Source organism: Triturus cristatus, chromosome 4_1 (assembly GCF_964204655.1).
Source record: "Triturus cristatus chromosome 4_1, aTriCri1.1, whole genome shotgun sequence".
NCBI classification, from domain to species: domain Eukaryota; kingdom Metazoa; phylum Chordata; class Amphibia; order Caudata; family Salamandridae; genus Triturus; species Triturus cristatus.
The window spans coordinates 221,016,453-221,022,369 of NC_140585.1; the positions used below are offsets into that span (position 1 = coordinate 221,016,453).

A 5,917-nucleotide genomic window follows, 5' to 3' on the forward strand; every position below is an offset into this window, starting at 1 on the left:
CCAGCTACGGTGCATGATTGCACTACCAACGTGCACTGTGGTGACTCTCTAGTCACATCTACAATAGACAGCATAAAACCATAGTAGAAGACAATTGTACAGAGTCCTGCAGCTGCCAAAACAAGATCTGATCCCAACTTTCTGTTCTCTCCCTCAGTGTCACTCACCCTGGATCCAAAGACAGCAAATCCTCACCTGGTTATCTCCGCCAACCTGAAAAACATTCGATACATCAGCTCCTTGCAGAACCACAGCAAGCTCCGGAAGAGATTTGACCGCAATTTTTGTGTCCTTGCATCCCAGGGATTCACATCGGGGCATTGGTACTGGGAAGTGAGGGTGCCTGGTGGTGGACCACAGGGAACCTTCTTTGGAGAGTGGAAAGTGGGCATCGCCACAGAGCCCTTTGCAAGGGAAGGCCTTGATGTAAATTCTACCAAAAACAAATGCTGGGCTATAAGACAGTCTTACGTGCAGTATTATGCTGTCTCCGCCAAAGAGCAGTATCTAGGGGTGATTGAGGATCTCCAAGTTATCGGGGTATTTTTAGACTGTGAGAATCAGGTTGTGTATTTCTGCAATGCGCAGACGCAGGAACTTCTTTCCAATTTCCGTGCCTCCTGCTCAGAGAAGCTCTTCCCTTACTTCTGCCTCAAGGCTTCCCAGGGAATTCAGTTGTTAGATTCGAGTATTTAAATCAAAGCTGCAGCTGTTTCATGGGGTTGTTCAACATATTACCTGAACATAAGGCCATTTGTATATGTTTTTGTGATTGATAACTTCACATATAGTTATTTACCATTCCAGTAGGCACTGCATTGAACTATTACCTTGGTGGTACGTGCAAGAGGGTTTGCCTTTGTTTCGGATTTCCATGGTTATCATGCAAACTAATAATAGTTGATTAGAACTGATGGAACCATAAAAAATAGTTTTAGATATGCCTATTCCATGTGCAGCTTTTATTATGGACATAGAATAAAAGGGCTGGTAAAATGATTGTAGAACAGACTATGTGTACAGGCACGACACGTCAGGGGTTGCATGCATTGACAGTGGCAAGTGGAACTGCTTCGGGTAGGTAGCATGCGATGAAAAGGGCAGCTCTGACCAGTGAGGGCTGGCAGTATTTCCTTTGGATAGCATGCAGTGACAACTGCAGCTTTTGGGCACTATGTGCTGATGGAGTGATGTGGGTGGCATGCTGTGATGTGGCAGCTCTGAGTAGTGAGGACTGACAGGGCTTGCTTCAGATCACAAGGAGTGACAGCAGCTGTTGTGTGTGGTATGGGGTCTCAGCGAGACCTCTAAACATGTGTAAGACTGTTAAGGCCCCAGGTGGTTAGGAATCTAAGTGATTGTGATATATGGTAAAGTAGGACAACGATTGTATGGGGTTGACAGGCACGACAGGTGTGACTCTCCTCTGTAGTTATCTGTGCTAGCACTGGGTGCATAGTAGTGACAGGACGGAGGTAAGTTGTGACAATGATGGCTGATAACGGTGGTGTTGTAGACTGTAGTGTGTTAGCGATGGATAGTAGTAGCTGTGGGTGACATGGTGTAAGAGTTGACACTATAGTGTGTGCTCTGTAGTGGTAGCTGTGGGTGACAAGGTGTAAGAGTTGATGCTAAAGTGTTTTAGTGATGGGTTGTGGTGGCTGTGGGCGGGATGGTGTTAAAGTGATGACTCTGGGCCATATAATTGAATAATAGTACCTATAGGTGGTGTTGTGCAATAGCAATGCCTCTGCATAATACGATGTGACAGTCATTGACCTTGGTGGTGAAGGTTAGTAAGTTTTTAGTGTGATGTCAACATGTGATAAGAAGTTCCACCAATAGCCCTGTATTAGCTATTGGTAACGAGGTTGATGATGACAGCTGTCAAGCATGAGATAGGTTGCTGGGCAAGGTTTTGTGACCTTGATGATTCTTAGCAGCCATTTGTGACGATGATGGCTGCTGGTTGCAGAAGAGAGTTGGATTATTTGACAGTGATGCAGTGATGATGCTAGGTCCAGATGTGATCGTTCTGTGTTCCATGATGTAACTAAGAGAGTCTCCATATGAATCTGAGATTGCGTATTGTAACTCTTAAGGTTGTATGGTGGTGTAATAGTGTAGGCTGGTTGTTAATGGGGCTAATAATGATTGGATGATTCACAGGCTGACAGTGATACAGCCTTGGTTGAGGATGTGGCAGTGATAAGTCACAATAGTCAAATGTGTTAACTATGGCTGTGTGCTGCACAGATACACAGTGATGGTTCAGGTGGCGGTTGTCCTGGATGTATGTTGTGATAGCAATGTCTGTGAGATGTTTGCCTTTGAAGAAGGATAAGTCAGCAATAGCTCTGGGTTGTGTGCAGTTGTATAATTTGGCCTTCATAGTGGTGAGATGTCTGAGCTGGCACTAACAGATCTGGGGTCTTTGCTGTTATAGTACCGTCTCAGGGTGTCTACTTGGGCAGTAATGCGTCAGGGATATGAACCTTGGTAATAATAGTGCGGTGTCTGGCAGTGACAGCTCTGTGCTCTATACTGTTGCAGGTATAGATATGGTATGTATACTTTCGCACTAAAATATTTGTGAAATAACTCATCTGACAGTGATCTGAGATGTGTGCAGCTTCACCAATACCTGTGGTTATAAGCTGTGGGAGTAACAGCTCTGTGTTGTATCAAGGACTGATAATGATGCGTATCGGTTGCAAAGACATGGCATTGATACCCCAGTGTGTAAGACTAACAAGTCTGTTAGACATGGGTTTGCATGTGTTGCTCGGGTAGTTGGTCTTATAGCGATGCCTTCAAGGGATCAAAAGGAACGGTGTTTTTGATCATCCAGGAGACTGCTGGTACTGATGAGTTGAATATTGCTTCCTCTAGCTCTGTCTACAGCCGGTACTACAATTGTGTTGATAAACGTTCGCCCAGCCATTAAGTAAGATTTTAGGAATGGGTCACTTTCTGACAGATAAGGAAACAAATTGTCACATACTCACAGATTTACCCTTATCATATTCCTCTTTATAAACACATTATTAAACAGAAACTCTCACTTCCCTCAAGAGATAGCAACAATGTTGGAGTGAGCATGCACTCCCTAAAATTGTCCACTTAACACAATTATCAAATATGTCATGTGTTTATGATAACCCTCTATGGACATATATCTGTGAGTTGCCCATCAGTGGAATAAAATCAGCGTGTTTAAAACCAAAAGGCCTTTGTGATTGATCTGTAATATAAGCCCCTGAGGGGTTTATTTTTTATATTGGAATAAGTGACACACCGGCGGTGCAAGGGGCTTGTAAATAATCCCCCTCCCCTTTAAAGGTTTATCCCGGATGAAAGGCAGGGGAGCTCAGGCCCTAGTGATGATACAGAATCACATCTGAGATGGACTTTATTGCATTGTATTAAAATTATGTCATATATAACCAACAAAAGAGTGTATCCGACAAAGGGAAGAGCTAGCAAGAAAACTCACTGTGTTTTAAGAACCCTCACTCACCAACCTAGTTGGTGACATGCTTCATCATTGGGTTCCCACCCAGGGCTGGCTTTAGCACTGGTGGCACCCTGTGCGATAATGTTTGTTGGCTCCCCCCATGGGCACCCCCATGGATTCCCTCACTACCACCCTTTAACAGTGTCCCCTCAAGTCTCCATAACCACTCTCTCTCAGATGTATTTAATTTGTTATATAGCGGCACCTATACCAGTGTAGGGTGTCAGAGCACTTTTCATCACACACACATTATACAGAGACAATCAAGCATATGTGTGTAAATCAGTGTATAGGAAATGTTACATAAGCCAGAAGACTACAAGGTTAGTCACATGTCATCCATAGTTTGAGTGCTTGGTCTGAAGAAGCACAAACTCAGAATTTAAAACATAACCTCATGGTTGGGGATTACATTTAATAGTAAGGATTTTTTTTTTACCGAAATGAACCCTTTTTGAAACATTAGAATAAGAAAAGACAGAGGAAAAATCATAATGCTCTAATAACTATATATATGCAGTTTGCAAGCAGCTCTTTGATGACAGTTATTAGCTCACTGTTCCGTATTAGGATTTTAACATCTACCCTGCTAGTAACAAAAGTATCTCTCTGACAAAGGCACTGACCTTTTTAAACTATATGCACTTTGTGATCTGCATGGTACACATTCTTTGCAGCATGCCTATTAACCCTCTGTGCTACCATAAAATGAGGAAAAATTTCCACTAGACAAAACTCCTTCTCTCTCCAGGAAGAACATTAATTACCGGAGTTTTTACATTTTTATTGTTAAGTGAAAATTGCCGGAAGCCAGGAAGGAGGCAGAAGGTGCTTTTCAAACCATACAATACTTCCAAACAGGGCGCCCCTCGAAGAGTCAGCACCTGGTGCGGTGGCACCGGTCACACCGCCCTAGAGCTGGCCCTGTTCCCACCAGAGAGGCCGAGTGCCTCTCTGGTGTGCTTCAACGCCTGATTACAGCGGAGCAGTTTTTTTTTTTACATGAGTGCAAATCGTGAGTGGGGCAAAAAGTGATTTTAAAAAGGTACTTCAGTTTAATCCCAAGACAATTTTAATGGTGGAAAACTGGGCACTGTTAAAAACAAGAGCGTTGGATGTGTAAAAAATGGTTTTAGTAGACCAATTACGTCCTAGTGTAAAAAGAAACAAATGGTCAACATGTTTCTGCTTCTCGGTATATTCAGTGAAGCATTCGTCAGGACCCACAAACTCACCACGGCTGTACGCGCTCGCTAAGGCGCACCCTAACCTGTGGTGTAATAGACCGCGTAAACTCACGGTTCTCGTGCAGCCTTGAAAGCCGTTGTATCTGTTGAGGCAAAGAGACAAACGGACAACGCAATTCACAAGGCACATAATACATGGAAATACGCCGACTTGGGAACGTATGTTGAGTGATTAGGTTCATGCCGTCTATTATGCTCTTCAAAATACAGTGGCAGAAATTGCTAGCAAATTTCAGTAAAACGGTAGTGATAGTGACAGGTAGTTTATCAGTCCTATCACAACTCATTCTTTAATTCCTTCAATGGTGGACTCAGACTAAATGACACCGGATCCTAAAGACAGGGAAACAGGCATATAGTTCTGCCGTTTTGCACGGGTACATACCAGTAATATCGTGTTTAGTACCTTACAGTAACATGTTGCCACATAGAAACCCAGAGAGGGTTAAATCACTGAGTTTAGTGGTGAAGGCAAGCTTAGTGCATGATCGGTGGGAAAACACAGGTTTAAATAAACAAGTTCAAGTTACAAAAATAACTCGTTCAGGTTTACGTAAAGTTTTGATTGACCTCACTACATGAGTCCTGGTGAGGGACGGGACTTGTTGTCAAACTCTGTATAGGTTAAAAAAGTTACCAAATATTAGAAATAGTTAGGCGTTTGGTCAGTGACATCACCATTGTTGCATAGGTACGTCTTTGTGGGCAAAGGGTACTTACTTCATCAAAGTCTGCCGCCCGCTGGACACCTGCCTGCTCCCTTCCGAGGACTCCGACGATAACGCGTCATCCATTTCGGAGGTATTTAAAGGAAGTGCCCAACCGGGGGACTGGTTGTTTACGCTAACGTGGTGGTGATGTAATTGCGCTTCGGTCACGTTTTTGCGGGAGCGCTGGGCAAAAACAACTATAACGCTGAGGTTACACCAGCACTAGGCTCAGCCACTGCAATGCTTCCTTATTGAGTGGAGAGACGTAAAATAAGGCGTTCCCGTGTGTCATCAGTGTTACAGTTACGCGATTATAATCCGCGTATCTGCTGTGTTTGAATTATTATTGTGCCTACTCCAAGATCGCATTCTACGTGAGGGGGTAACTTTATTCAGACAATGGCTCAGCCATAACCCTTATGTTTAGCAAAGTGTTCTCATGT

At 43.6% G+C, this 5,917-nt stretch overlaps 1 long non-coding RNA gene across 1 annotated transcript in view; it reads right to left on the reverse strand.

The window, feature by feature from the left end:
* Positions 1-5,612, reverse strand: part of LOC146854121 (uncharacterized) — a 169,896-nt gene extending 164,284 nt beyond the window's left edge. The window contains exon 1 of the long non-coding RNA XR_014980736.1: positions 5,485-5,612. This is a non-coding gene — a long non-coding RNA (uncharacterized LOC146854121). The remainder of the gene's footprint in view (positions 1-5,484) is intronic.
* Positions 5,613-5,917: the final 305 nt, after the last annotated feature.